Source organism: Nymphalis io, unplaced genomic scaffold (genome assembly GCF_905147045.1).
Source record: "Nymphalis io unplaced genomic scaffold, ilAglIoxx1.1, whole genome shotgun sequence".
NCBI lineage: Eukaryota > Metazoa > Arthropoda > Insecta > Lepidoptera > Nymphalidae > Nymphalis > Nymphalis io.
The window spans coordinates 25,001-37,500 of NW_026089607.1; the positions used below are offsets into that span (position 1 = coordinate 25,001).

Below are 12,500 nucleotides of genomic sequence, written 5' to 3' on the forward strand. Positions count from 1 at the left end.
CGCAGGTTTACCCCTGAACGGTTTCACGTACTCTTGAACTCTCTCTTCAAAGTTCTTTTCAACTTTCCCTCACGGTACTTGTTCGCTATCGGTCTCGCGGTAATATTTAGCCTTAGATGGAGTTTACCACCCACTTAGGGCTGCACTCTCAAGCAACCCGACTCTGAGGAGCGTACCTCTCGCCGTCTCGCTCCGTCGCTACGGGCCTGGCACCCTCTACGGGAAAACGGCCCCGTTCAAGACGAACTTGGACAGGAGTGGCGACGACGAGAAAGCGATACCTCCCGAACACCACATCTCCCGCGATCGTTACAACCGCGGGATTCAGTGCTGGGCTATTTCCTGTTCGCTCGCCGCTACTAAGGAAATCCTGGTTAGTTTCTTTTCCTCCGCTTACTAATATGCTTAAATTCGGCGGGTGATCCTCCCTGATCTGAGGCCAACGATAAAAAAAAAACGAGGCAGACGCGATATCCGTCAACGCGACGGCGCCGCTTTCGTCGAGACGAGACGAGACGAGATCTTCATCATCATCCGTCCGTTCCGACGTCGGCGTCGACGCGCTCTTCGGACGTCGAGTCCGCCTACTATTCGTTATCGCGCGTGCACGCACGTGCGCGCGTTCGTTCGTTCGTTCGCCACCCCGCCGTCTGTGTATATAATGATAACACAGACACGAGAGACGACACGACGCGACGCGACACGAAACGACACGCCTCGAAAACGAATACGACGTTTACATGTCATCACGTACGCAATGCGCGCTTTATGTGTATACGTCGTAACGAAAACGGAGCTGTTTTATCGATATACGCTCGATCGATGTTCGATAACGAGAAACGTACGAACTCTCGCTCTCTCACTAGACTAGAAGAGATCGGCCCTCATATATCCGATTACCCTCTTTGATCGAACGATAGAACGACGATCGAAAGGTCGGAGATGGGGGCGCGCTCTCGACTAGACCGATCGACGAAGACGACGACGACGACGACGTAGACGACGTAGACGACGTAGACGACGTAGACGTACGAATCGGTAGAGCGAGCGACGCTCTCGGTCTCTCACACATCGCGCATAACGAAACTCCGTGACGTAAACGTACACACGAACCGTATATAAATACAAAAATTTTGTAATATACACGAACACGCATGGTACATAAACATACATACACGTCGTATTGAAATATTTGAACGGACCGAGAGAGAGTCGGTTCGTATACGAATACGAATACGAACGAACTCTAAAACGGATACCGTCATGTGTTCGAGAATAACGTATAAAAGTTTAACATTACGAAAAACTATATACACATTAAACATTGAACAGTGTGGTATATATTTTTATACAGCCGGCCCTCAGACAGGAGTGGTCCTGGATGTTTCTCCACGGACCGCAATGTGCGTTCGAAATGTCGATGTTCAAATGTGTCCTGCAGTTCACACTATGACGCGCAGTTAACTGCGTTCTTCATCGACCCGCGAGCCAAGTGATCCACCGTCCAGGGTAATTGTTTATTTTCATGATGATTAGTTTCTACGATCACTGAAGCGATTCTATACACGCCCGTGATATTAGTTTGTTTAAATTTTTTTTTTTTTTTCTTTTTTTATTTCTTTTCAGTATATAAATAAAAATTAAAAAAAAAAAAAATATTAAAAAAAAAAAATTAAAAAAAAATATACGTTATTTGAAGATGACGATGCGCTATCGAAAGACGACAACATCGTGCTTTCCTCGAGAAACCGACGTCGAAACATCAGAAGGGACGCGTTGAACGACCCCGTTTTTATTATATTCGGAGTCGTCGTCTCGCATCCGAACGACATACGAACGCCGAACCGCATTTTCTTTTATTTCATTTTACGAAAAAAACAAACGAAACTTTCAGCGGACGCTTCTCGTATCCCCGCCGACTGACCGATCGACTGACTGACTGATCGTCGATCATCGTATCATCGTCTAGGAGAGCGTGTGAAACGCATCATCGCACGTATCGATCGAAAGCACGAGGCCTCTATGAAAATATGATATAACGCATAAAACACAAAACACGAAAACACATCGACGTCACCACGGATCGATATCATATTAAATTCAAAAACGAATTCAAATCGACACTCACATAACGACCGATCGATGTAAACGATGACGAGACTCGTAATCGAACGGAGACGACGACGCGTAACGTAGACGTAGACGTAGACGTAGACGAAGAACGAAAGACGAAAACGAAAACGAAGAGCGACGAGAGTCTTGAACTCGAAACGTATACAGTGTCGTATATATATTATACATGTGACTCGCGGCGCGGATTCTTGCCGGTCTACGTACACAGGTATAACGAAGACGACTACGGTAACGACGAGTGAAGACTGCACGCGTGCAACTTCGATGTTCGTTAGCTAGCGTTCTCGCTAGTTACGTTCGCCGCGTACATACGACGTCCACATTCGAATTGAAAGTGCACGATTACATACGTCTTACGACGATCGTTATATTCGTATCTCTTTTTATAATACTACGTTTTAATATATATACGTATATCGATTCGATGACGACGCTTCAGCGATACGTAATGTATTTATATATTTTTTTGCGAATATCGTTATTTTCATACGTGATGATACTAACGTCGAAGGCGATGACGACTCGTATATCAACGAACGCCTAGACGAAGACGACGTAGTCGTCGTCGTCGTCGGAGAAACGATAATGCGATCCACCGATCGAATTCGCATTTTTTCGTATTATGATTCTTTTTGGTTGTTGTTATTGTTATTGTTTTATTATATCGTCGTATATCGGCACTCTCATTGCTCTTTCGTGCTGCACTATTTATCTCGCTCGTATACAGAGAAGAGCTCGATCCGCACAGAGACGAAACAGAATTCGAGATAGATAAACGTACGTTAATGATCCTTCCGCAGGTTCCCCTACGGAAACCTTGTTACGACTTTTACTTCCTCTAAATGATCAAGTTTGGTCAACTTCCCAGCAACGCCGACGGCCGTGAAGCCACCGCGTGTCGGTCCGAAGACCTCACTAAATCATTCAATCGGTAGTAGCGACGGGCGGTGTGTACAAAGGGCAGGGACGTAATCAACGCGAGCTTATGACTCGCGCTTACTAGGAATTCCTCGTTTATGGGGGATAATTGCAAACCCCAATCCCCAGCACGAAGGAGTTTCAACGGGTTGCCCGGGCCTCTAGGCCAGGGAGAACATGCTGATTCCTTCAGTGTAGCGCGCGTGCGGCCCAGGACATCTAAGGGCATCACAGACCTGTTATTGCTCAATCTCGTGCGGCTCGAAGCCGCCGGTCCCTCTAAGAAGAATTTTAATACGCCGCCAGTGAGTTGCTCGACCGAAATCGGGCACACCTAAATGACGACGCCTATTTAGCAGGCTAGAGTCTCGTTCGTTACCGGAATTAACCAGACAAATCGCTCCACCAACTAAGAACGGCCATGCACCACCACCCACCGAATCAAGAAAGAGCTATTAATCTGTCAATCCTTCCGGTGTCCGGGCCTGGTGAGATTTCCCGTGTTGAGTCAAATTAAGCCGCAGGCTCCACTCCTGGTGGTGCCCTTCCGTCAATTCCTTTAAGTTTCAGCTTTGCAACCATACTCCCCCCGGAGTCCAAAATCTTTGGTTTCCCGGAAGCTGCCCGCCGAGCCATTGTAGTAACGTCGGCGGATCGCTAGATGACATATTTACGGTTAGAACTAGGGCGGTATCTAATCGCCTTCGAACCTCTAACTTTCGTTCTTGATTGATGAAAACACCTTTGGCAAATGCTTTCGCTGATGTTCGTCTTGCGACGATCCAAGAATTTCACCTCTAACGTCGCAATACGAATGCCCCCAGTTATCCCTATTAATCATTAACTCGGAGTTCTGAAAACCAACAAAATAGAACCGAGATCATATTCTATTATTCCATGCACGAAATATTCAAGCGGCATTTTGAGCCCGCTTTGAGCACTCTAATTTGTTCAAAGTAAAATTGTCGGCCCACCTCGACACTCACCGAAGAGCACCGCGATAGGATTTTGATATTGAACCGGCGTTTTACCGCCGGCTCACCGACGATATGCTCCGCAAACGTGTCAGTATCACCGCGGATGCGGTGCACCGACAGCGCGGCGCACAAATGCAACTACGAGCTTTTTAACCGCAACAATTTTAGTATACGCTATTGGAGCTGGAATTACCGCGGCTGCTGGCACCAGACTTGCCCTCCAATTGTTCCTCGTTAAAATATTTAAAGTGTACTCATTCCGATTACGAGGCCTCGAAAGAGTCCCGTATCGTTATTTTTCGTCACTACCTCCCCGTGCCGGGAGTGGGTAATTTGCGCGCCTGCTGCCTTCCTTGGATGTGGTAGCCGTTTCTCAGGCTCCCTCTCCGGAATCGAACCCTGATTCCCCGTTACCCGTGACAACCATGGTAGTCGCAGAAACTACCATCGAAAGTTGATAAGGCAGACATTTGAAAGATGCGTCGCCGGTACTGGACCATGCGATCGGCAAAAGTTATCCAGATTCATCAAAATTAACGACTTCGGACGAGACGCCCTCCGTCGATTGGTTTTGATCTAATAAAAGCACTCATCCCATCACTGGTCAGAGTTCTGATTGCATGTATTAGCTCTAGAATTACCACAGTTATCCAAGTAACTGAGTAAGATCTAAGGAACCAAAACTGATATATTGAGCCATTCGCGGTATCGCCTTAATACGGCTTGCACTGAGACATGCATGGCTTAATCTTTGAGACAAGCATATAACTACTGGCAGGATCAACCAGGGAGCTAACATAGATTATTCTCGACGACGACGACGACACGTCCGTGCGTGCTTGCGCGAACGCGACACCTTCGCCGTAAGTTTCTCTCATTTAACTCGATTCTCGTTTCTAGCAACGACGACGACGACGACGACGACGACGACGACGACGTTGTCTTCGTTCGTCGTCGCTTCGAAACGAGGTTCGTCGTACCGTATCGATTCGATCGCGTTAGACGCGATAGACTCTTACGGTTGACTTTTTTCATTCATTATCATAATAAATAATTATAAATAACCGACGACATCGAAGTAGCCCGAGAAGAGCACGACGACGACGACGACGATTCGTCTTCTAAGATGACACTCGACGGTCACGAATATGAATATTCGAAACGAGATCGTTCATTTTAGAAACACTTCCGTACACGATGTGCACGTATGTTATTGTTCAACGGATATATGTGTCGTGAAACATTCGGATCGACGCCCGGTGTTTGAGTGTTCGTACCGATACTCGGGTTATGTATTTTTCGTACATGATAGTTTTTGTTAATATAAAGAGTTTTAGGAACGACCGTTTCGCATACATTTCTATATGCATTAAACGAACGTACTGAATCTTTTAAAAACTCCGTCTGCCGCGTTTATCTCCGAAGACATCGTCATCGCACCACACATCGGGGTCCACAATAAATCTACACGAGAACGTCATACGTTATCATGTCGATGAATTTGTAGAGAGAGGAGCGATGACGACGCCGGAGTCGCTTTAGAAAGAGCAACTTACGTACGTCCGTCGGTCGGCACAGTTATAGAACGAAAAGTATATTTCTCCACATTATTTGTATAATATATTATTATTGTAAAACGACAACGCCGCGACGAGCTTACGACGACGACGACCGCGGCAGCAATACATTATAATATAATACAACAATACTAGAAGAAAACAACTTTTCGATAGAGTCTTATCTTCAACGGTTGCGACGCGTCTCACGAAATAATATTTTCATATATATCGTTCGACGTTCGAACCGAACGTACTCTATGTATATGCCGGACGATGAATATGACATTCGGCGCTTCATAACGGCGGATGTATTTTTTTCGAATATTTTTATATTTAATGTTTTATATATAATATCAACCCCCTCCCCGTCGCAAGGAATAAAACAAAGAACTCCCCCCCAACCCCCTAACCTCCCACCCCCACCCCCGAAAAATTAACGCGGTACGTTCGTGTATTGTGGAATCGAAGTTTATATTTTACGACGATAACATACTTTATTTTTCTGAAATATTTTAAAATAACATTAGAATCGAACACGATAACGATATCCGAGTGATTTCATTCGATCACTAAATTTGAACTATAACAGAACGATAATAAAATATCTTTGAAATGTGAAAAAAATAACGCGGTACGTTCGTGTATTGTGGAATCGAAGTTTACATTTTACGACGATAACATACTTCATTTTTCTGAAATATTTTAAAATAACATTAGAATCGAACACGATAACGATATCCGAGTGATTTCATTCGATCACTAAATTTGAACTATAACAGAACGATAATATAACATCTTTGAAATGTGAAAAAATTAATGCGGTAAGTTCGTGTATTGTGGAATCGAAGTTTACATTTTACGACGATAACATACTTTATTTATCTGAAACATTTTAAAATGACACTAGATTCGATCATTGCATTTGAACTATAACAGAAAGATAATATAATATCCTTCAAATGTGAAAAAATTAACGCGGTACGTTCGTGTATTGTGGAATCGAAGTTTACATTTTACGACGATATCATACTTTATTTATCTGAAATATTTTAAAATTACACTAGAATCGAACACGATAACGATATCCGAGTGATTTCATTCGATCATTGCATTTGAACTATAACAGAACGATAATAAAATATCTTTCAAATGTGAAAAAATTAACGCGGTACGTTCGTGTATTGTGGAATCGTAGTTTACATTTTACGACGATAACATACTTTATTTATCTAAAATATGTTAAAATAACACTAGATTCGATCATTGCATTTGAAATATAACAGAACGATAATATAATATCTTCAAAATGTGAAAAAATTAACGCGGTACGTTCGTGTATTGTGGAATCGAAGTTTACATTTTACGACGATAACATACTTTATTTATCTAAAATATGTTAAAATAACACTAGATTCGATCATTGCATTTGAACTATAACAGAACGATAATAAAATATCATTGAAATGTGAAAAAAATAACGCGGTACGTTCGTGTATTGTGGAATCGAAGTTTACATTTTACGACGATAACATACTTCATTTTTCTGAAATATTTTAAAATAACATTAGAATCGAACACGATAACGATATCCGAGTGATTTCATTCGATCACTAAATTTGAACTATAACAGAACGATAATATAACATCTTCGAAATGTGAAAAAATTAATGCGGTAAGTTCGTGTATTGTGGAATCGAAGTTTACATTTTACGACGATAACATACTTTATTTATCTGAAACATTTTAAAATGACACTAGATTCGATCATTGCATTTGAACTATAACAGAAAGATAATATAATATCCTTCAAATGTGAAAAAATTAACGCGGTACGTTCGTGTATTGTGGAATCGAAGTTTACATTTTACGACGATATCATACTTTATTTATCTGAAATATTTTAAAATTACACTAGAATCGAACACGATAACGATATCCGAGTGATTTCATTCGATCATTGCATTTGAACTATAACAGAACGATAATAAAATATCTTTCAAATGTGAAAAAATTAACGCGGTACGTTCGTGTATTGTGGAATCGTAGTTTACATTTTACGACGATAACATACTTTATTTTTCTGAAATATTTTAAAATAACATTAGAATCGAACACGATAACGATATCCGAGTGATTTCATTCGATCACTAAATTTGAACTATAACAGAACGATAATATAATATCTTCGAAATGTGAAAAAATTAACGCGGTACGTTCGTGTATTGTGGAATCGAAGTTTACATTTTACGACGATAACATACTTTATTTTTCTGAAATATTTTAAAATAACATTAGAATCGAACACGATAACGATATCCGAGTGATTTATTCGATCACTAAATTTGAACTATAACAGAACGATAATATAATATCTTCGAAATGTGAAAAAATTAACGCGGTACGTTCGTGTATTGTGGAATCGAAGTTTACATTTTACGACGATAACATACTTTATTTATCTAAAATATGTTAAAATAACACTAGATTCGATCATTGCATTTGAAATATAACAGAACGATAATATAATATCTTCAAAATGTGAAAAAATTAACGCGGTACGTTCGTGTATTGTGGAATCGAAGTTTACATTTTACGACGATAACATACTTTATTTATCTAAAATATGTTAAAATAACACTAGATTCGATCATTGCATTTGAACTATAACAGAACGATAATAAAATATCATTGAAATGTGAAAAAAATAACGCGGTACGTTCGTGTATTGTGGAATCGAAGTTTACATTTTACGACGATAACATACTTCATTTTTCTGAAATATTTTAAAATAACATTAGAATCGAACACGATAACGATATCCGAGTGATTTCATTCGATCACTAAATTTGAACTATAACAGAACGATAATATAACATCTTCGAAATGTGAAAAAATTAATGCGGTAAGTTCGTGTATTGTGGAATCGAAGTTTACATTTTACGACGATAACATACTTTATTTATCTGAAACATTTTAAAATGACACTAGATTCGATCATTGCATTTGAACTATAACAGAAAGATAATATAATATCCTTCAAATGTGAAAAAATTAACGCGGTACGTTCGTGTATTGTGGAATCGAAGTTTACATTTTACGACGATATCATACTTTATTTATCTGAAATATTTTAAAATTACACTAGAATCGAACACGATAACGATATCCGAGTGATTTCATTCGATCATTGCATTTGAACTATAACAGAACGATAATAAAATATCTTTCAAATGTGAAAAAATTAACGCGGTACGTTCGTGTATTGTGGAATCGTAGTTTACATTTTACGACGATAACATACTTTATTTTTCTGAAATATTTTAAAATAACATTAGAATCGAACACGATAACGATATCCGAGTGATTTCATTCGATCACTAAATTTGAACTATAACAGAACGATAATATAATATCTTCGAAATGTGAAAAAATTAACGCGGTACGTTCGTGTATTGTGGAATCGAAGTTTACATTTTACGACGATAACATACTTTATTTTTCTGAAATATTTTAAAATAACATTAGAATCGAACACGATAACGATATCCGAGTGATTTCATTCGATCACTAAATTTGAACTATAACAGAACGATAATATAATATCTTCGAAATGTGAAAAAATTAACGCGGTACGTTCGTGTATTGTGGAATCGAAGTTTACATTTTACGACGATAACATACTTTATTTATCTAAAATATGTTAAAATAACACTAGATTCGATCATTGCATTTGAAATATAACAGAACGATAATATAATATCTTCAAAATGTGAAAAAATTAACGCGGTACGTTCGTGTATTGTGGAATTGAAGTTTACATTTTACGACGATAACATACTTTAGCGACATCGTTCATGACACGAACTAACCACGAACGTGACACTACAAAATTTACATCTTATAATATCTTTCAAATGTGAAAAAATTAACGCGGTACGTTCGTGTATTGTGGAATCGAAGTTTACATTTTACGACGATAACATACTTTATTTATCTGAAATATTTTAAAATGACACTAGATTCGATCATTGCATTTGAACTATAACAGAAAGATAATATAATATCCTTCAAATGTGAAAAAATTAACGCGGTACGTTCGTGTATTGTGGAATCGAAGTTTACATTTTACGACGATAACATACTTTATTTTTCTGAAATATTTTAAAATAACATTAGAATCGAACACGATAACGATATCCGAGTGATTTCATTCGATCACTAAATTTGAACTATAACAGAACGATAATATAATATCTTCGAAATGTGAAAAAATTAACGCGGTACGTTCGTGTATTGTGGAATCTAAGTTTACATTTTACGACGATAACATACTTCATTTTTCTGAAATATTTTAAAATAACATTAGAATCGAACACGATAACGATATCCGAGTGATTTCATTCGATCACTAAATTTGAACTATAACAGAACGATAATATTTCATCTTTGAAATGTGAAAAAATTAATGCGGTAAGTTCGTGTATTGTGGAATCGAAGTTTACATTTTACGACGATAACATACTTTATTTATCTGAAACATTTTAAAATGACACTAGATTCGATCATTGCATTTGAACTATAACAGAAAGATAATATAATATCCTTCAAATGTGAAAAAATTAACGCGGTACGTTCGTGTATTGTGGAATCGAAGTTTACATTTTACGACGATATCATACTTTATTTATCTGAAATATTTTAAAATTACACTAGAATCGAACACGATAACGATATCCGAGTGATTTCATTCGATCATTGCATTTGAACTATAACAGAACGATAATAAAATATCTTTCAAATGTGAAAAAATTAACGCGGTACGTTCGTGTATTGTGGAATCGTAGTTTACATTTTACGACGATAACATACTTTATTTATCTAAAATATGTTAAAATAACACTAGATTCGATCATTGCATTTGAAATATAACAGAACGATAATATAATATCTTCAAAATGTGAAAAAATTAACGCGGTACGTTCGTGTATTGTGGAATCGAAGTTTACATTTTACGACGATAACATACTTTATTTATCTAAAATATGTTAAAATAACACTAGATTCGATCATTGCATTTGAACTATAACAGAACGATAATAAAATATCATTGAAATGTGAAAAAAATAACGCGGTACGTTCGTGTATTGTGGAATCGAAGTTTACATTTTACGACGATAACATACTTCATTTTTCTGAAATATTTTAAAATAACATTAGAATCGAACACGATAACGATATCCGAGTGATTTCATTCGATCACTAAATTTGAACTATAACAGAACGATAATATAACATCTTCGAAATGTGAAAAAATTAATGCGGTAAGTTCGTGTATTGTGGAATCGAAGTTTACATTTTACGACGATAACATACTTTATTTATCTGAAATATTTTAAAATGACACTAGATTCGATCATTGCATTTGAACTATAACAGAAAGATAATATAATATCCTTCAAATGTGAAAAAATTAACGCGGTACGTTCGTGTATTGTGGAATCGAAGTTTACATTTTACGACGATAACATACTTTATTTATCTGAAATATTTTAAAATAACATTAGAATCGAACACAATAACGATATCCGAGTGATTTCATTCGATCACTAAATTTGAACTATAACAGAACGATAATATAATATCTTCGAAATGTGAAAAATTTAACGCGGTACGTTCGTGTATTGTGGAATCGAAGTTTACATTTTACGACGATATCATACTTTATTTATCTGAAATATTTTAAAATTACACTAGAATCGAACACGATAACGATATCCGAGTGATTTCATTCGATCATTGCATTTGAACTATAACAGAACGATAATAAAATATCTTTCAAATGTGAAAAAATTAACGCGGTACGTTCGTGTATTGTGGAATCGTAGTTTACATTTTACGACGATAACATACTTTATTTATCTAAAATATGTTAAAATAACACTAGATTCGATCATTGCATTTGAAATATAACAGAACGATAATATAATATCTTCAAAATGTGAAAAAATTAACGCGGTACGTTCGTGTATTGTGGAATCGAAGTTTACATTTTACGACGATAACATACTTTATTTATCTAAAATATGTTAAAATAACACTAGATTCGATCATTGCATTTGAACTATAACAGAACGATAATAAAATATCATTGAAATGTGAAAAAAATAACGCGGTACGTTCGTGTATTGTGGAATCGAAGTTTACATTTTACGACGATAACATACTTCATTTTTCTGAAATATTTTAAAATAACATTAGAATCGAACACGATAACGATATCCGAGTGATTTCATTCGATCACTAAATTTGAACTATAACAGAACGATAATATAACATCTTCGAAATGTGAAAAAATTAATGCGGTAAGTTCGTGTATTGTGGAATCGAAGTTTACATTTTACGACGATAACATACTTTATTTATCTAAAATATGTTAAAATAACACTAGATTCGATCATTGCATTTGAAATATAACAGAACGATAATATAATATCTTCAAAATGTGAAAAAATTAACGCGGTACGTTCGTGTATTGTGGAATCGAAGTTTACATTTTACGACGATAACATACTTTATTTTTCTGAAATATTTTAAAATAACATTAGAATCGAACACGATAACGATATCCGAGTGATTTCATTCGATCACTAAATTTGAACTATAACAGAACGATAATATAATATCTTCGAAATGTGAAAAAATTAACGCGGTACGTTCGTGTATTGTGGAATCGAAGTTTACATTTTACGACGATAACATACTTTATTTATCTAAAATATGTTAAAATAACACTAGATTCGATCATTGCATTTGAAATATAACAGAACGATAATATAATATCTTCAAAATGTGAAAAAATTAACGCGGTACGTTCGTGTATTGTGGAATCTAAGTTTACATTTTACGACGATAA

General features: G+C 37.0%; 1 long non-coding RNA gene and 3 other non-coding genes across 4 annotated transcripts in view; 1 reads left to right on the forward strand and 3 right to left on the reverse strand.

Annotated features, from left to right (window-relative positions):
- The window catches only part of LOC126780820 (large subunit ribosomal RNA), a 3,986-nt gene extending 3,544 nt beyond the window's left edge, over nt 1–442 (reverse strand). The window contains exon 1 of the ribosomal RNA XR_007670545.1: nt 1–442. This exon is cut by the window's left edge and continues 3,544 nt beyond it. This is a non-coding gene — a ribosomal RNA (large subunit ribosomal RNA).
- Nucleotides 1–12,500, forward strand: part of LOC126780814 (uncharacterized) — a 41,508-nt gene that overhangs the window by 24,967 nt on the left and 4,041 nt on the right. The window lies entirely within an intron of this gene.
- On the reverse strand, nt 1,356–1,512 carry LOC126780823 (5.8S ribosomal RNA). The gene has a single exon (XR_007670548.1). It is a non-coding gene; the product is annotated as a 5.8S ribosomal RNA (ribosomal RNA).
- Nucleotides 2,917–4,819, reverse strand: LOC126780817 (small subunit ribosomal RNA). Its single transcript, XR_007670542.1, has one exon. It is a non-coding gene; the product is annotated as a small subunit ribosomal RNA (ribosomal RNA).